The sequence below is a fragment of the Budorcas taxicolor genome, chromosome 22 (assembly GCF_023091745.1).
Source record: "Budorcas taxicolor isolate Tak-1 chromosome 22, Takin1.1, whole genome shotgun sequence".
Taxonomy (NCBI): Eukaryota; Metazoa; Chordata; class Mammalia; order Artiodactyla; family Bovidae; genus Budorcas; species Budorcas taxicolor.
Window position 1 is genome coordinate 51,028,300 of NC_068931.1, and position 20,362 is coordinate 51,048,661.

The 20,362-nt window shown below is 44.2% G+C and overlaps 1 protein-coding gene across 1 annotated transcript in view; it reads left to right on the top strand.

The window, feature by feature from the left end:
• The first annotated feature begins 12,941 nt into the window (after positions 1-12,941).
• SMAD4 (SMAD family member 4) overlaps positions 12,942-20,362 on the top strand; it is a 51,825-nt gene continuing 44,404 nt past the window's right edge. Inside the window, exon 1 of the mRNA XM_052660261.1 lies at positions 12,942-12,993. The gene's annotated coding sequence lies outside the window, so the exon portion shown is untranslated. The remainder of the gene's footprint in view (positions 12,994-20,362) is intronic.

Here is a 20,362-nt window from a genome sequence, read left to right on the forward strand (position 1 = left end):
TTTCAGCTTTAGCATCATTCCTTCCAAAGAACACCCAGGGCTGATCTCCTTCAGAATGTACTGGTTGGATCTCCTTGCAGTCCAAGGGACTCTCAAGAGTCTTCTCCTACACCACAGTTCAAAAGCATCAATTCTTTGGTGCTCAGCCTTCTTCACAGTCCAACTCTCACATCCATACATGACCATTGGAAAAACCATAGCCTTGACTAGACAGACCTTTGATGGCAAAGTAATGTCTCTGCTTTTCAACATGCTATCTAGGTTGGACAAAACTTTCCTTCCAAGGAGTAAGCGTCTTTTAATTTCATGGCTGCAATCACCATCTGCAGTGATTTTGGAGCCCCCCAAAATAAAGTCTGACACTGTTTCCACTATTTCCCCATCTATTTCCCATGAAGTGATGGGACCAGATGCCATGATCTTCGTTTTCTCAATGTTGAGCTTTAAGCCAACTTTTTCACTCTCCTCTTTCACTTTTATCAAGAGGCTTTTTAGCTCCTCTTCACTTTCTGTCATAAGGGTGGTGTCATCTGCATATCTGAGGTGACTGATATTTCTCCCGGCAATCTTGATTCCAGCTTGTGCTTCTTCCAGCCCAGCGTTTCTCATGATGTACTCTGCATGTAAGTTAAATAAGCAGGGTGACAATAGACAGCCTTGATGTACTCCTCTTCCTATTTGGAACCAGTCTGTTGTTCCATGTCCAGTTCTAACTGTTGCTTCCTGACCTGCATACAGGTTTCTCAAGAGTCAGGTCAGGTGGTCTGGTATTCCCATCTCTTTCAGAATTTTCCACAGTTTATTGTGATCCACACAGTCAAAGGCTTTGGCATAGTCAATAAAGCAGAAATAGATGTTTTTCTGGAACTCTCTTGCTTTTTCCATGATCCAGTGGATGTTGGCAATTTGGTCTCTGGTTCCTCTGCCTTTTCTAAAACCAGCTTGAACATCTGGAAGTTCACGGTTCACGTGTTGCTGAAGCCTGGCTTGGAGAATACTGTCTCCTAATGAAGGAGATGGAAACTCACAAAACCGAAGGGAATCAAGTGCGAGCTGGGGGCTTGTGGTTTTTCCGATGAGATCAGCTGGGATGAAGTCACTGCTCGGCAGAGGGTTGGGCGCTTTGGATGACTGAGAGTTGGAAAGGTAGGGACAGGAGTGAGGGCAAATCCTTGGCTCAGTCCATGATTGCCCACCGTAGCCTTTTCCTTGGCTGAAGAATCGGTTCTGATTTGCTCCCTGGGGAAGCAGGGAGGGTAGAGGGTAGGCTGTAGGGGAGAAGGGCATGAGCCTGCCTTCCCGGGCCTTTGGGTCAAACAGTTCAACAAAGAACCCTCAGCAAGGAGCCTTGTGGACTGCAGTACAGATACAAATTCTAAGGAGTGCAGCCTCGGGTTAAGTTCAGACCAGGTCTAAACTCCCCTTAGAAGCGGATTATCTGTGTTGGGGAGAGCGGTTGCGGGGGAGGCATCCAGGCTGTAGGGGCTTCTGAGCCAGAGCTTGTGTTTGTTCATTTATTATTTTTGGCTGCACTGGGTCCTTGTTGCTCCATGCGCGCTTTTTCTAGTGGCGGCGAGCGGGGCTACTCTCTGGTTGCGAGGCATGGACTTCTCATTGCAGCAGCTTCTCTTGTGGAGCACGGGCTCCAGCTGTAAGGGCTTCAGCAGCTCTGGTGCACCAGCTCAGTAGCTGTGGCCCACGGGCTTAGCCATCCTGCAGCATATGGAATATTTCCAGCTCAGGGATCCAACCTGTGTCCCCTGCGTTGGCATGCAGATTCTTAACCATGGGGCCACCAGCGAAGTCCCAGGGTGTCTTATTTAGAGAGGATAGGGGTTACTGTTGAACCAGGTAGGAGCTGACCTGATAATCAGCCTCCCCCAGAAAGGATGAGGGCGAGGAAACAGCTTCAACCACGAGTGGTGTCCATGGCCTTCTCATTTCCAGTGATAGAGGAGGCTCGCTTGGCCTGGGAGGGGGCTGTGGCCCCCGGACGTCTTAGGAGTAGACTGTGGCTCCTGCTGCACTTCCTCACTGGGGTCACCTTGCAGGCCAGGCTCCAGCCAGTTCTGGGTAACCAAGGCAAGGAGAGAGCAGAGGGCAGGAAGCGTGTAGGGACAGTTCAAAGGCAGCAGCTGGGGGCAGTTCCTGCGAAGTGAAAGTCAGCCAGGCAAAGGAAAAGGGAAGAAGCAAAAGCAGAGAGGCATCAGCTACCATCAGGCAAAAGGGAAAGAAAACTCTCAGCGGGCTCGAAGTGTTCTGGGAGCCTCAGCGAGTGAGGGTCCTCAGGCCACTTGTCTCTTTAAATTTTAATTATCTATTGGCTACCCTGGGTCTCCGTTGCTGGGTGCAGGTTTTTCTCTAGTTGCAGAGGGCATGAGCCACACTTCAGCTGCAGCCCGCAGGCTCCTCACTGCGGTGGCTGCTCTTGCTGCAGAGCACAGGTTCTAGGGTGCAGCGGGCTCTAGAGCAGTTGTGTGCCTGGGCTCAGGTGCCCCACAGCAAGCAGAATCCTCCTGGACCAGGGATCAAACCTGTGTCCCTTGCATTGCCAGGCGGATTCCCAAACACTGGACCGCCAGGGAGGTCCCTGGCCAAAGGTTTTCTTGGAAGAATGGGACTGAAAGGCTGAGTCTTGGAACCAGGTATCCTTATCCTTTTCAGGGCTCCTTCCTGAGAGGTAGATGTGAGGTATATGTTGCTCAAATGCTCATAGCATCCTTTTTCTTCAAATTGTTGTTTAGTCGCTAAGTTGAATCCGACACTTTGCGACCCCATGGACTGTAGCCCGCCAGACTCCTCTGTCCATGGGATTTCCCAGGCAAGAATACTGGAGTGGGTTGCCATTTCCTCCTCCAGAGGATCTTTCCAACCCAGGGATCGAACCTGCATTATGGCTCCTAAATTGGCAGGCGGATTCTTTACCACTAGGGAAGATCCTGCTTCAAATGCCTCTTCCCTAAAAGGTGGCACTTGATTATCCTCAAACCTCTAAAAAGGTAGTAACTGTAATTTTGGTCCTCAGTTCAGTTCAGTTCAGTCGCTCAGTCGTGTCCAACTCTTTGCGACCCCATAAATCGCAGCATGCCAGGCCTCCCTGTCCATCACCAACTCCCAGAGTTCACTCAGAGTTGTGTCCATCGAGTCAGTGATGCCATCCAGCCATCTCATCCTCGGTCGTTCCCTTCTCCTCCTGCCTCCAATCCCTCTCAGCATCAGAGTCTTTTCCAGTAAGTCAACTCTTCGCATGAGGTAGCCAAAGTACTGGAGTTTCAGCTTTGGCATCATTCCTTCCAAAGAAATCCCCGGGTTGATCTCCTTTAGAATGGACTGGTTGGATCTCCTTGCAGTCCAAGGGACTCTCAAGAGTCTTCTCCAACACCACAGTTCAAAAGCATCAATTCTTCGGCGCTCAGCTTTCTTCACAGTCCAACTCTCACATCCATACGTGACTACTGGAAAAACCATAGCCTTGACTAGACGGACCTTAGTCAGGGTCAATTGTTTCCCTCAAGGTTGTCTCCCAAGAAAAATGCTTTAAAATAATAAAAGATGTTGGCGATGTTAAGGTAAGATACCTTCCCCCTCAGGGCTGAAAGCTGAAAGTCCTTTGTACAAACACTCATTATAAAATTCTTACGTCACTAAAATGATGCCACAGCACAAATGAGTTTTTTAAATGTTTTGTTTTTGCTTTTGGTGAAATCATCATTTACAGGGCTCCCTGCCTGCAAAGTTCTCTCTTGTGCCTGTGATGCTAAGTGAGACTGTTGGATGACAAGTTCACTTGTTGGGCTAAAAACTGTCTAGATTTAAGGCTGATTTGGAGTTTCCTAGGACAAGGAAAGACTGGATAAATTGTAACTCTTTCAGTTAATGTTAATCACCATTCAGTTATTTACTCTAAAGTATGGTGCCCTAGTAGGCTCACTCTGTGTCTTTACTGAATGACAGAATGCTTGAAAAATGAAAGCTTTTGGTTGAAAAGCATTTAAAGTACATAGAATCACAACTGTGGACCGTCTCCTAAATGTTCCTTTCTATTCCTCCCCTTCCCCATAAATTTTGCATTTTAGGCCCTAGAGTTCTGGGTCCTAGAGTCTAGGGCCTCGCCTTTGGAACTCTGATCCAGGGACCAGCAGTATCTGCCTCATCTGGAAACTTGTTAGAAACATAGACACTCCATCTCCACCTTGGATCCACTGAAGAAGATTCTGCATTGTAACAAGACCTCCGAGTGATTTGTGCGTGTGTTCAAAGTTGGAGAAACACTGCTGTAAGGCACCTGGGCCCCCTCCTTCCTGAGGCATCAGGTTAGGAGGCCCTGCTGGGGCCTGGCTTCAGCAAACAGCTATTAGGGTCACTGGGCAGCTCCACAAAGCACAGTGTGTGGAGGGCTGGAGGCTACAGAGGGTTCAAATCCCCGTGGTACTCCTGAAGGAACTTTATCACGTGGGCAAGTGGCTTAAAAAATTTTAATCTCACAGAAAACTTGCAAGAATAGTACAAAGAACTTCCATAGAGCCTTTATCCCTATTCACCGATTATTAACATTTTGAAGAATCCGCCTGCCAATTCAGGAGATGTGAGCTCAATCCCTGAGTTGGGAAGATCCCCTGGAGAAGGCAATCCACTCCAGTATTCTTGCCTGGAGAATCCCATGGACAAAGGAGCCTGGCAAGCTATAGTCCATGGGGTTACAAAAGAGTAGGACACAACTTAGCAACTAAACAACGGCAGCACAATACAATACTACTCAACAATAAAAAGGAACTAGGTACTGATACATAGGATAATATTTTGGATCTCAAAAACAACATGCTGAGTGAAAGAACCCAGTTACCAAAAAACACATACTATAAGATTTTATTTATGTGAAATTCTAGAAAAACCAAAACCTTAGCAACAGGAGCCATGTCAGGGGTTGCCTGCGGTCTGGAGTACGGAGGTGAGGACTGCAGAGGGGCAGAAGGGAACATTCTGGAGTGATGGGAGTGTTCTAAAACTGGGTCATCGCGGTAATCGCACGATGTATACATTTACCTAAACTCACTCTCTACTTAAAAAAGGTTAATGTAGACTATAGTCTAATGCAGATTATACCTCAAAAAAACTGTAAACAAAACCCAAACATATCCGTCTTCCGCTGGAGTTCAACTCATTCATGAGCGTGTCTTCCTTCACAGCCTGGCTCCAAACCTATCTTCCCAGTCTTCGCTCCCACCTCTCCCCTCCGCACATTCACTCAACAAACATTCGAACATTCCATGAATGGCCCCGCATTAGACATTCTGCAGAGGGCCAGAAAAGAGAACCTCTGTCCTCAGGGAACTCACAGTCCAGTCTAGGAGCAGAAAGAAAGGGTGCCCAACATGGGCAAACATCAGGGATCCTAGAGGGTCACTGAGTCTTAAAGGAGACAAAGAAGAAGATACATTCTAGTCACTCTGAATTTCAAGTTTCAATTTAATCTTTTGAACAGAGACTATGGATTCACACTCCATTCACATTCTCCTCCCCACCCCATCCCCATGCTCCACTCTGGGATTCTGATAGCTTCTGTTCACAGCTGCTCTTGTGGCCCTTGATAAATCTGGCTCTTACAGCCATTTACTAAGGAAAGAAAAAAGAGAGAGGGAGGGACGAAGGAAGGAAGGGAATGGAGCCTTGGCCCCATCCATCTACTCTCTTCCTCATCGAGCCTGGCTTTGGCCACCTAGAAAGCTAAAAGAGGGCTTCCCTGGTGGCTCAGTGAAAAGAGTTTGCCTGCAATGCAGGAGACACAGGTTCGATCCCTGGGCTGGGAAGAGACCCCAAAGAAGGAAATGGCAACCCGCTCCAATATTCTTACCTGGAAAATCCCCAAGGACAGAGGAGCCTGGTGGGCTGCAGCCCAGGGGTCATGAAAGAGTCAGACTTGACTTAGTGACTAAACAAAACAAAGCTAAAAGAACAAATCACTTGAAAAGTCAAATGCACATCAGTCATACTTTAAGTCAAAGGAGATGACAGGGTTTACTATAGTGCTTTTAGGAATGTGAGAATCACTTATAGTATTCAGGTTAATCAATGTCAAGTGATTTTGCAAAAGCAACTTGGATAACTGTAAAAATAAAACAAAATGCTGGGTTAACTCTAAAATCTCTATGTACTAACTCTTGCCTGGAGCTGTGAGCTGTTAATTGCTAGGCCATTTCCAGAGGAATACTGTATTATCCTATTCCCTCCTAGGTGGGCAGTGCAAGAGGTGAGAGCTCTGTCTCCACTTCTGGGATGAAAAGGTTAAAGCTCTGGATTCCCTTTACCCTGTCGTTGTTCAGATGTTAAGTTGTGTCTGACTCTTTGGTACCCCGTGGACTGCAGTAGGCCAGGGTTCCCTGTCCTTCACCATCTCCCAGAGTTTGCTCAAACTCCTGTCCATTGATTCAGTGATGCCAACCAACCATCTTGTCCTCTGTCGCCCCCTTCTCCTCCTGCCTTCAATCTTTCCCACCATCAGGGTCTTTGGGGAAGTTCCATTTCACAGGAGGTGGAGCCATCAAAAATGACAAAAGAGGAAGAAAGCTTTCAAGCCTTTGCTTGCCCAGGACAGGATGGATCTGGGAAATGAGACATGTCATTCAGGGAGGTTTCAGGAAAGTTGGCAGGTTAGCTCCTCTGGGGCTGTGGTCTTCAAAATTTCTTACTTATCTCCTAAAAGAAATTTGACAAATTATGTTTCTTCTTGTATTTTTAAAGGTCATATGTAAAATGTTTCATCCTAAGTTTAAATAATTTCTGGCATATTATAGGTGAAAGTGAAAGTGAAAGTGAAGTGGCTCAGTCGTGTCTGACTCTGAGACCCCATGGACTCTACCCTACCAGGCTCCCCTGTCCATGGGATTTTCCAGGCAATAGTACTGGAGTGGATTGCCATTTCCTTCTCCATATTATAGGTATTGCTGTTTAAAAATAGGATTGTTACATCATTCTTTAAATGTATCCAAGGGAATCTAAATACCATGATGCAACTAGCGTCCATTTAAAAAAACACGAACAAGCAATTCTTTAAGAGAAATTTAACACAATTCTTTTTCTCCTTAACTTGTATTTCTATTCCACTTGCCCCTGAACGTTTTAATGTGATATTTTAGGTTGCAAAGTCTTTTATTGATCAGCCTATTGTATTTCCTTATAAAAAATTGAAAAAAGCTCTGAGTCCCTAAGTTTAAAACGTTTATCTTGATCGTATTACCAATACAATTTTGTTATTTTTGGTTCAATTTTGAATATCTAATTTATCTAAATTACATATCATGAATTTAGATCAACTGTTAAAATCACAGCAGAAAGGAACCCAACTTTGTAAAGCAATTATCTTCCAATTAAAAAAAAATACTGTTAAAGTGTAAAATATTTTTGCTGGAATAAAATAGGGTTCAGAGTCAACTCTATTTCTAGTTTACACTTGTAAGGGTAGAAGCATGAAACATTTTGTTCATTCATTCAACAAATTTTTATTGAGCGCCTCCTACATGGCAATAGGAACTCTAGGCACTTGGGATAAACTAGTAGACACTGCAGACAAATCTCAGCTCTTGTGGAGCCTATATTCTAGGGGAAATGACAGACAATAAGCAGTACATGTAACACGTAAGGAGACAGTGCAGTCTGTTAGAAGATAAGAGCTATGGGAAGACAGAGCAGGGAAGGGGAGCCTGGGGTTTAGAGTGAGGGCTCAGGATAGGCTGTGATTTTAAAAAGGTCAGGGTGGGCCTCAGGGAGAAGGTGGTATTTGACTAAAGTAGGTGAGGGAGTTAGCAGTGCAGATATCTGGGGAAGTGGGTGGCAAGAAGGGGAACAGTTAATGCAAAGGTCCTACCCTGAGAGCTCGGCTGGTGTCTTCTGAGGTCAGGTAGGAGGTCCATAAGGCCACAGCAGAGTCATCCAGGAGAGGAGGAACAGAAGATGAGATCAGAGAGGTAAGGATCAGAAGTGTGGCAGTGCTGCAGAGCTCATAGGACCCTGTAGACTATTTTACGGATATAGACTTTTAGGCTGAATGAAATGAGGAGCCACAGAAGGGATTTAAGCAGACGTATATTTTAGGAGGATCACTCTGGCTGTTATGCTGAGAATAGACTCTAAGGGGCAAGCATGAAAGCAGGGAGAGCTTTGAGAAGACTAACTCTAGCATTAGGTGATGGTGGAACGGACCAGGGGCCAGTGGAGGTGGTAAGGGACACTTTGGCTCTGGACTAGACATGGGATGGATAAGAAAGAGGGAAGCCCAGCATGACTCCAGGGCTTTTGGTCTGAGCAACTTCAAGGATGGACGTGTCATCAACAGAGATAGGGAAGTGGCTGGGCTGAAGAGATCTGAGGGAGAAGACGTGTAGCAGGCTGCTGGTATCATCATCTGGAGTTCAGATGAGGAGTTGGAGATAAAGGGATAAATTTGGGAGTTGTCATCCTATATGATGATATCATATATCTTACAGGGTACTGCAAGTCAGGAGACCTGATTAGATCACCAGTGAAATGTGAGTAGATAAAGAAAACAGAAGAAATCCAAGGAATGGGCCCTGGGCCATTACGAGGTCTGGGAGAAGAGACAGAATCAACAAAAAAGAGAGAAGTCAGGGAATGAAGGATCTGATGAAGTGAAGAGGAGGAAAAGCAAGAGGGGGCAGTTTGGTTTTTTTTTTTAAAGAGTGAATCAAGTGGTTAGCTGTGTCAGCTGTTACAGACAGGTCAATTTAAGATGATAATTGAGAATAGGTCATTGGACTTAGGCAATGTGAAGTTCACTGTTGACCTCAATAAGAACAGTTTGGATAAAGTGATAAGGATAAAAGCATGAATGGAGGGAGTTTAAGAGAGTGTGGGAGACCCTCTCGGCTCAAGACATAAAATACACACATATGTAATCTCATGTGTGTTGATCTGATTCTATTACATATGTGTACAGTTGTAACATACACATTATATTTGGCATGCTTTTGATTTTTATATTAATTGTACTATATGGTATATGTTCTGTTGCCCTAGAGTAGGAGAAGAACAAGCGACAGCACAGGAAACTCTTAGGAGTTTTGTTGTATAGGAAGCAGAAAAATGGGAAGGTTATTGCTAGTGGAAGTGAATCAAATAGAAGATTTTATAGGACTGGAGAAATAAGAGCTGTTTATAAGCTTATGGGAATCAGCCAGTAGAGACGGAAACACTGATAAAAGAGGAGGGGGGACAACTGGTGGAGTCATGGTAATAATCTTGATTAAACAAGACAATATTGAGGTCTCCTGCCTTTAGACAGGGGACTAGCTTTAGTTCAGAGCATGGAAAATTCACCTATGTAATGGAAGGGAGGGTGGAGAAGAGGTTACAGAGGCTACCATGTGGTTTATGGGTAGATGAGATAGCGAGATTCTATGGAAGTTTTTGTCTCATGGGTTCTACATTCTCAGTGGAATAGGAAGCAAGGTCGTGAATCAGTGAGGATGGGAGAGAAGAGGGTACAGGTTGGAGGACAGAGGAGGTCTGACATCTAGAAGAACGGAGGAGGGAAGGAGGATTCCTGGGCAGCAAGCACCAAGGGCCCACGTGCAGTTCATGGTGATGAAATCAAAGTGAAGCCAGTTAGTGACTGTGTTCTTCTTCAGTCACACTCAGATGCACAGGGCCGACATGAAACAGATGGAAAGCGGGCTTGAATCAGGGCTATGGTTTTGCCCAGTAAGCACGATGAGGCGGGAGGAGGGGAGAGGGTTGAGTGCGTGTGCAAGAGAGTGACTGTGGGATGACTGGCCAGGAATTTAAGTTGGGTAAGGATGGGACTGGCTCAACTGGTAAAGAATCTGCCTGCAATGCGGGAGACCTGGGTTCGATCTCTGGGTTGGGAAGACCCCCTGGAGAAGGGAACGGCTACCCACTCCACTATTCTGGCCTGGAGAATTTCATGGACTGTATAGTCCATGGGGTCACAAAGAGTTGGTCATGACTGAGCGATTCACTTTTAAGGCTGGGAGAGAGTGGTAAGTGGGTTGCAGAACTGTTGGAGTTAGAGTACTACAGGGAAATATGGAAACAGGAGGCAGTGTTCAGAGTGAGGTGTTTGAAATTGTGATGATGAAGAAAGTTGCCAAGTTTGACGAGGCTCCCATGATTATGCCAAGGGAATGAGAGGCGCAGTGAGGGTAGGATAGATCCTCGGAGGAGAGGTCAAGGAACTGAGAGGTTAGGGAAGGCGGATGATCATCGGAGTATACATGCTATAGGATAACTGCCGGATATTAGGACTGAAATGGTGTTGGAGGGCCTGATGACAGCAAATGATGAGAAAATGAGGGGGAATGTGAGCAAGGATGAGGGACACTGGATGACAAGATTTAAAGCTGCAGGTGAATCAGGAGGAGAGAGGATGGGCTAGAAACACTGCACAGGTGCAAGCTGGACACTCACCTCACCTCCAAGCCCAGTCTAGGCGGCTCCCGGTTGAAAAAACAGGACCTACTACTCAGAGGGGAAGGGGAAACAGTGCCCCAGGGAAGTCAGGTTTCCCTTAAACCAGGACCTGAAAGGAATTCGAAGAAATTCTGGGGAGGTTGAGCTTATAGGAACCGTCCCTTGCATGAGTAAACAGAGACTCTAATGTGGCCCCGCAGGATCTGGCCTCCAGGAATACATGCCCCGTGTGGTCTCTTTCCCTTGGATGGGGGTGGGACTGATTTGCTTCCAATAGAGTACGGCAAAGGTGACAAGATGCATGTGTATAGATAACTACTAGAGATAGGAATGGAAGAAGTTAAGATTTAGCAATGTTACTCAATTCTCTAAGTTTTTCCAAGTATACTGCCCAAGAATCACATGGTGATCTGTTATCAAGACACGTAAAGTTTCCTTCAATTTTGTTGATAGCAAAGAACTGGAAGCCACCTGACTTGTACAACTTATAACCCACTTGTTCTGAGTCACTTTTCAGCAGGACACCAATTTCTGAACGTTCCTCTGAATTGTCCTAGAGGTTTTTTACATCTTGCATCTATGCGTCTGAGTAATGGGTGAGTTTTTACTTGGGTTTATATGGTGGGAGTTGAACAGTTTTGAAAGGGGATGCTGTGTCTGCAGGTGCTTTCTTAAGCTGAGCAATTAAAAAAAAAAAAAAAACAACTCTGGTCGCATGCAGGATCTTAGCTCCCTCACCAGGAATTGAACCTGTGTCCTAGAGGCTTAACCACTGGATGGCCAGGGAAGTCCCAAGCTGAGCAGTTTTAGATCATAGAACACATGCTGGTGAGGCATCTGGAAATGGACACCTTAAAGCTGGTCTTGGAAAATCTTCATAAAGCCCAGGGAACACCAGTTTGCACATGACAGTTTTAGAGGCTGTTGGGCAGAAAAGGAAAGAACACAGGATGGGGTTAGGACCCAGGGAGTAAAACCTAGTTGGGGGAGAAGACAGATTCTGAGCGACAAGACTTAAGAAGTGACTTTAGAACCTTCCCATAGTAATCTTGGTGGGACCCCCAACAGAAATATTTCCTGGTTGGTGAGAAAAAAAATATGTATATAGTATGTGTTTTCTGAAACTTTAAAAACATTGAGGAAATGCATTCATCTTGTAAATTTTTCAAATAACACAAAGTGAAAGAAAGTGAAAGTGAAGTCGCTCAGTCGTGTCTGACTCTTTGTGACCCCATGGACTGTAGCCCACCAAGCTCCTCCGTCCCAAGAATAGTGAAGTAGGTTACCATTGCCTTTTCCAGGGGATCTTCCCGACCCAGGGATCGAACCCAGGTCTCCCGCATTGCGGGCAGATGCTTTAACATCTGAGCCACAGGGAAGCCCAAATGACACAAATATAAGGTCAAAAGTGGAGTTTGCACCTTTCCTTTACCCAGCAGGTAACCTACTTAACAGGTGTGCTGTAGGACCCCGAAAGTCCCTTCCAACTCCGAGGTTCCGCCTAAACCTCTTCCAACAGGAACCATTCAGGAACTACAATACCTGTTCAGGCTCTCAAATCTGTGGTTCCATAGCTGTCCTGCTCAACCTAAGAAGGCATCTCGTGAGCTTAAACACCTCTGGATCCAGGGACCCAGGAATGGCGGAGAGGGAAGGTACGGTCACCCCAGTTTCTTTCCCAAATAACCCGCTACGGCTACGTTCTCCCCAAAGCAAGCTGTTAAAAAGTCTCTTTTTTTTTTTTTTGCGGCCACGCAGGTCCTCAAAAAACAAAAACAACAACAACAACAAAAAAAGAGGCCCGCCTGATCGTTGTTTATAAACTTACTAGACACCCACTAACACGCCGAGCTCTCTGGCGCTGTTTGGGTACTTTGTGGCAAAGGGACGCCCACGGAGCAGCCGCTCCCCGGATCTTTGGGGGCAGCGCACTCCGCCCGGGCCCGGGACCAGGCCGGGATTCGGAGCTCCCCGCCGCCGGCGCTGGCCCGCGGGCGCCTGCGCAGAGCGACCCTCCCGTCCCTCCGGCGGGGGCAGCGAGAGAAAGGAAAGCAGCGCGGGGAGGGGGGCAGGGTGGGGAGAAGAGGGCCAAACCCTGAAATTACCCGGATGTGGTCTCCGCGCGCGCATGCTCAGTGTCCTCCCGACAAGTTGGCAGCAACAACACGGCCCTGGTCGTCGTCGCCGCCGCCGCCGCTGCGGTAACGGAGCGGCTCGAGTGGCGGAGCCGGCGTTCGCAGCCGCCCGCTGTCCGCCGGAGGCCCCCTTCCCGCCCTCTCCTCGGCTCCGCGGCCGCCCAAGGGGGCAGGAGCGGGTGAGGGGAGCCGGGCGCCCCGCGAGAGGGGCAACCCCCCTGCCCCGGCCCTGCCGCGGGGCGGCCCGGGAGCTCGGAGGCGGCCCGGCCCGCGCGGGCAGCGGCGCGGCCCCGAGGAGCGGGCGGCCTGGCCCGGACGCCTCGGGGCGGGGGGCGAGGAGCGCGCCGACGCCCGCCGGGCGGAGGGACGAGCCGCGGCGGGAGAGCGGAAGCCCCTCGCCGTCGCCCGGGCCCAGGTAACGCGCCATGTCCCCCTCCCCTTCTCCCGTGCCCGGCCCGCGCGCCCCCGCCCGCGGCTTCCCCGCCCCGGGGCGGGCTCCGGGCGGCGGCGGGGAGCGCGCGCGGGAAGCCGGCGGGCCCGGCCCGGAGAACCGGCGCGGCCGCCTGACGGGCCGGGCCGGGCCGCGGCGCCTCGCGTCTCTCGGGCTCCGGAGTCGGTCCTGCGGCCCCGGGCTGCCCGCGGGGTCCGCGGCGGAACCGAGTGGAGCCCGCGCTGGGCGTGCTGCCGCGGCCGTCGCCACTCTTTGTTGTTCTGAGGTAGCTCCCCCGTCCCTCACGGCGGAGCGTGTCGGCCCCGGCGGGAGCGGGCTGCCTTCGGTCTGAATGAAAGTTGTGAATGGTCTCTCTTCATTTCTTTTCTCGAGCAGTTTTTTTTTTTTCCTCTTTGTCCCTTATTTTCTCTTCCTGGTTGTGTCACTCCAGTTCGTGTTTCTGGCTTTGGTTTGTTGACTTTACTTTTTTGAGTACCGTGGGTGACGGCGGTGTGCAGGAAACATCATTAACACCTAACTGACCAGGCCGCCTCCAGCCCCCCGCCCCGCACTCGTAATGAAAAATAAGAGTCAACTTATTTTATTGCTCCGACTGCAAGTACTGAGCGTGAAATCGGTGTCGGCTGTGCAGGGCGGTGGCTCCATCTCAAGCCCCAAACTGCTCTTGTAATTTCTCAAGCTGAATTTGAGATTTTCGAAGAAGTGGGTGTGTTTCGTTAACTTGAAAGATTTTTTTTTGGGGGGGGGAGTGCAATATAGAGAGGTTAAAAAAAAAACTCTACTGAAAATTAATGATTATTAATATTTCCCCCTTGAAAACCGTAGTAAAATTTTTGAAAATAAGTATATTTGCCTGTTTCCAAATAGTTTATTTTGAATTTAGTTTCTTGATGCCTTTAGTTTTGGGGCTGTAGTTTAAGGTGAAACTGCTAGTTTATTTAGAAATTGTAAATATAATGGGGAGTCATTTAAATTAGTCTGAATTGACTTTCTAAAAGCACATTGTCTTCGCTGATTTTAACAACCTTTGACTTTTGCAAGACTTAGCATCCTTTCAGTCTCAGGGTGTTTAAAAAGTAGGTTCAGTACTTTTTCTGGCAGTAACTATTTAGTCCTAATAGAAAATACAGAAATAAATACGTTTACGAACTTTACTAGGTTTAGTCCATTGCATTTCAGTAAATTTTTATTGCCGTTTTCATACGTTGTCTTTGCTATGTTGTACTTAGACCAAATTTATTTCAGCTTGGGGAGTGCTAGTGTGCAGCTTTTCTTTTTCTGCCAAAGGATTTATTTTCTCTTTTGGAAGGTTCAGATATGAGTAGTATTTGACATTTCAAGTTGTAAATGATTGATATCATTACCATCTTAAAGTATGATTTTTTAAATTAATGTTTCTTCCTTAATGTTACGATTTTACTTTCTTAAATGGGTTTGTTACAGTACAAATATAATACAGGTAGGCCAGGAGTTTAAAATTTGAAGTCTGTTTAGGTCTAAGGGTGGTGATGAATTATGTAGGTTTAAGTTGTTGGAGTTAAAACTAAAACTCTTTCTAGAGAAAATTGATACAAGATTTTTTGAGTCTGTTAATAGAAGTGGCTTTTTCTTTGCTTTCCAGGTTTTGGGGGGAACTTGCTTTAAAGAGGTATTGCATCTTAATTTTTTAATTAAGTGCCTATGTAGAAACTTCTTTGTTTAGTTAAGTTCCTCAGTTGTATATCTTAAGCTTAGAAAAAACTGCAAGTCGGTTTCAGATTTAATGAAAACCTGTGCTGAGAAAGTCACTGTGAAGTTTTTTGAAATAAGTTTTATATGCATCATTGACTGTTTTCGATGGCTTTGCTGTTCGAAGCAATTCTGCTTATACTGGGAAGCAGCAAGTCTTATAAAAACTGTGCTTCACTTTCTTAAGCTACATTTTAGTTGAACTGTTTCACCATTTGTGTGTGAATTTATTTTTCTGCATTCCCCTTCGGATCCTCCCCTCCACCCCGGACCCCCGCCCAAGTGTTGAACTAATTTATGCTGTCCAGTCACACTCCAGCTCTCTGGCTTGGAAGTCTTTTTTTTTTTTTTTCCTGATTGAGCTGGTGTTATAGTAACATCATTAGACACTATTCTAATTGAGCTGTGAATTGCTGAAGCCTCTACTAGGGCAATTAACCCTATAGGATCTGCCTCATTATATGTAAAATGCATATTTAGTCTCATCTAAAATTTTGTCCATTTTGGTGAGAACATACATTTTTCTTATGTGTAAACTTAGTTCTATTGTGTCCCCCTCTAGCTTATGCTTCTTTTTTTTTTTTTCCCAGTTTTTTTCATTCAGTGAACATGTTAGTCATTTCAGTGCTCTTTGTACATGTTTGGATTTCCTTTATTTTTGTACCCTACAAGATTATGTAGTTAGGCAGAAATTTTTGTTTTGTTTTAGTGATGATTAAAAGTGACTATTATGTGTAAAACTAATCTGATGGAAATGGTTTCAATTGATTTCATAGTTTTCTACACCAAAATTAAAGGAGTTAGATAAACCTAACCCAGAATTTAATACCATTTTGTTAAATTATTAAATTTTGAATTTTTTGCTCCACAGTTGATGAAGATTTAATTATTTTAAAAAGAGAAATTTAAAAAAATCAAAAAAGAGAAATTCAAGCGGTTGACAAATATGTCTGGATATTATTCATTTGAGCAACTTTCAGTACTGTTAGCATAGATAATATGCCAAAACATATGCTTAGTAATGAGTCATATTTAGAATTTTTGGATTTTTTTCCCCCTCATCCTAAAATGTGTAATTTTGGTGATAGGAAATGTGGCTAAATTCCAGCTTCTCAGGAACAAAGTATTTTAGGTTGTGTCACCTTGACACTATTACGTGGTGTACTTGGCATCCAGGAAAATTTGTTTTAACCATGAGAGTGGATAAAAACTAGGGTAGCACTTACCTATGTAGAACTGAGATGGTAGATCATTAGAATCTTGTAACTTAAGTTTTGATTATTTACTACTGCAAATTATGTAGGTCAGATAGCTACTACATACTGTAGAGTCTGTTTTTACATCTTAATTTAAAAGTGATAATTCTAAATACCTTTAAATTTAAAGTCTATACTTCATTATTTACATTTTAAATGAGAATTGTTTGCATTTTGGAAAACTTGTTACTGTGTGGGGGTCATCTTTTTGTTGTTGTTGTTGTTGTTTTTTACTCTCAAGGTTTAAGGCAGTGATTCTCAACCTTGGTTGTGTTTTGAAATCTCTTGGGGAGTTGCGCAAAATACTGATGGCTGGATCGCACTTCCAGAAATTGTGACTCAGTTGGCTTGGGGTGCAGCCAGATCAGAGTTCCAAAATGGTTGAGCTATAGGGTCCTCTGACTTCTTTTTTGAATTTTTTAACTGTTTCACTGTGTCACCTTTATATTCTTTAATACAGTGATATACACAATCACATGGTTCCTTGAAGGTATTGCCATATTTCTTTCGCTTCCAAGTCTGTCCCTCTGTCTCCTGTTTGAACCTTTCTTCATTTCACAGTTCATTTGAGTTGTCTGGTATCAAGTTTTAGGAAGCTGTATTTCCCCTGCTGAGAAGTTGGTTTATCATTTCTATCCTAAATAGGAAGTTGATATTTTAACATATTCTAAAATGCTTACTTGGGCTCCTTTTAAAGACTAATGACTTGGGTTAGGTGCTGAACTTTGCATCTAAACTCCCAGTGGGAATTTGGTCTTCATAGGGGGTTGATCTGTTTGGAAACCATCGCATTTTGTTGGCAACAATTAACTGGTCACTTCATTGGTTCCTGAGAATCGAGTTGCATTGAGTTAGATTTTACTGTCAGAGGTTAACTTACACACTATGAGACGTTTGTTCAACAAGCCCAACTTGTTCTTCTTTTAAAAATGAATTATTTAGTTTTGGCTGCGCTGGGTCTTTGTTGCAGGGCCCAGGCCTTCTCTGGTTGCAGTGCAAGGGCTTCTCGTGGCCGGGGCTCCTCTTGTGGCTGAGCTCAGGCTCTAGGCGTGGGCTTCGGTAGCAGTGGTGCCCATGTGGGATCTTCCTGCATCATGGGTCAAACCAGTGTTCCCTGCATTGCAAGGTGGATTCTTACTTAACCACTGGGCCATCAGGGAAGCCCCATTAGCAGTTCTTTAGAGATCATCCAGGAGAGCATGGTCAGTTTTCCATTTACATTACCTGAAGTAGTTCACAAGTGCTGGTTTACCAGTAGTTGCATCTGGACAAGCTATTTAAAAAAATAAAACAGAATATTCTTTGTCCCCTCTGTACGTCCCATCCCCCAAACACACCGATTCAGGATGAGAATGGAGTGGAGGAGGCATGGGAATCTGTACTGTTTAAAAAAATAATAATAAAAAGAACCTCTTGATTTTAAAGCATTTGGATATGTTAGTATGCTTATCTTTATTGCTTCATTTGTTTTGATGCAGTATAAGCTTTATTTTGCAGTCCTTGATGCACTGGAGTAATTTACTTAAAATTCGTCAAACCCCAATCTGTGTGTTTAGAATGCAAATCTTCTTAAAAAAAAAAAAAAAGGACTTTTAAAGGATGTTTTAAAAGGATGTTTAAAAAAAAAAAGGACTTCTACTGAATATTTGTCTTTGGTATGAGTAAGGTATAATATTTTTTAATCTTAATGTAGATGAATGTGTGTAATTCAGATCTTTTACATTTTTCAAAATGTATTTCTGAATGTAAGACTGGGTTAAGGTTATTTATCTGTGGTTTTCACTAGTGAATTCTGGAGCATTTGATATCAGTAGGTGGCCAGTCATTGTAATAATTGAATCATCTGCTGAGAGGACAACTGAAAGTAGTGCTTAATGTGATGAGATACAGAGGAATTACTGTTTAAAGTAACACTCCGTGCATCTGTGTCATACAGGTCTACCAAAACTAGTTGAAGGGAGAATTTTATGTGTACAGATGTTGAAATCAAGCAGCTGGCTAATAATAAAAACGGCACAATTTCTATGTAATTAGTCTTTTTAATAGTTTCATATATCTGTGACATTGCAGTTTGTTCCACTGTCTTTCTGGTAATTTGTAAAGTGAAGCATGTAGACTGGTACAGACTACATCAGTGCTTTGTGAAATTGATAGCACCTCAGACTCTTGGTGCTTTTAAAGTTAGGGCTCCACTCAGTATAGATTTAGTGGGGCTGGTGTGACCTGCGGGGGAATTCTGGTATAGCCCCTCTTTGAAAGAATAAGCTTGATGACTTGATAGTCTTCAATTATGAGGTTTTATGAAATGTATTTTTCAGTTTCCAGTTATTAAAATCCACCCTACTTTACAGTCTTTTAAAACAGTGTTTTCCAAAGTGTGATTGACAGACTCCTGGGGATCCCCATGTCCCTTCTAGGGGTTCATGAAGCCAGAATCATTCTTATAATAAAACAGACATTATGGGCACTGTTGCTGTGTTGGCATTTGCACTGAGGATGAGGAAGCAGTGGTGGGTAAACTGCTGGCACCTTAGTTTGAATCAAGGCAGTGGTACCAAACACATGTTAAGCATTTGAAAAAAAATGTGAATTTCACTGAAAAATTTCCTTGGTAAAGCAGTAAAATGTTTTAATCTTTAAAATCTCTACCCTGGAGTGCATGTCTTTTTAGTATGATTAAATAAATGTGTGGAGACTTCCCTGGTGGTCCAGTGGTTAAAAATTTGCCTTGAAGTGCAGGGGACATGGGTTCGATTCCCTGGACAGGAAACTAAGATCCAGCGTGCTGCGTGCTGTGCACAGAGCAAGTAAAACCCTCCTGCTGTGGCTGCTGAGCCCATGCGCCACGAGTCTGTTCACCTGCATGCCGCAACTAAGACCCAACACAGCCAAATAAGTGTTAAATAAGCTAATAAATAAATTGGGCTTCCCTGGTGGGTCAGTGATAAAGAATCCGCCTTCCAATGCAGGAGACCATAGAGTTCGATCCCTGGGTGGGAAAGATCCCCAGGAGAAGGAAATGGCAACCCACTCCAGTATTCTTACTGGAGAAATCCCACGGACACAGGAGCCTGGTGGGGCTACAGTCCATGGGGTCGCAAACAGTCAGACATAACTTAGCCACTAAATACCAACTATAAATAAATAAATATTTTAAAAATTGAGGTGTGCATAAAGTTTTTCTGCACATCTATGTACAAAGTTCATCTCTAGGAAAACCACTTGCCGCGTTTTAAATGGAACACCACTTTTATTTTTACTTAAAAGAATAATAAACTGTCATTACTTAGACTTGGATATTTGGCAGGCGTTTTCCTTGAAAGTGAGTGAAATGAACCTGCCATTCAAGGATAATAACTGGTTGCTACCAGTGATAAGAATCTAGTCTTTCAAGTGAAAATTAGATTTCTGGAAAACGTGTACCTGTCACCGTGGGCTTGCCAGCGTCCCCGTACTTAAAGATTTTTCTGATGGTGGTGATATTTAGGAATGTGATTTTAGAAAAATACATTCTATAAGAAATGTGTCAACCCTGGGAAGGTCTGTATAACTCATTGAACCAGTGTTTTTCTAGATGACCAATGCATGATGTTACAAATCATGTGTGCATAGGAGAGCCAATCAAAGTGTAATATGGACCAGTGGATTTTTGTGTAACAGAGCCAAGAAGTTCCATTGATAACAGTTTCAGATTCCACATTGCAACTAACTTTTAGGAATTGCCATTTGTTGCATTTTGCGTTGAATAAAAGATGAACAGCCATCATTATCTAAAAGGGCTATTAAAATATTCCTGTCTTTTCCAATTACTTATCTGTGTGAGGTGTTTTTTCTTCATAAACATTAAACATCACAGTGGATTGAATGCAGTAGCACTTATGAGAATCCAGCTGTCTTCTCTTAAGCTAGACATTAAAGAAATTTGCAAAAACAAAAATGATGTCATTCTGAATATTGACTTTTTTGTTTTAGAAAATACTTTTCATAAAATTTATATTAATATGTAATGGGTTTATTAAGTTAATTGGATAGAGTAAACATTTTTAATTTGTGATATGGTAAATATTAATAGATATAACTCACGTAAACAAAGGTTGTTTGGAATTCTCAATAATTAAGTATATAAGTAAGTGGACTGGAGACCAGTGTGGCAACTGCTATTTTAAAGTAACTCGTTATCTGTGTTACTGACAAAATTATTGTTTATTATTGTTGATATATGTGGTTTGTATTATATTACTCTTATCTCTGAGAATGTTATTAACTCAGCTTTAAAGAAAATTGAAGCATAGAGTTGATTTACAATATCGTGTTAGTTTCAAGTGTACAACGCAGTGATTCAGATACAT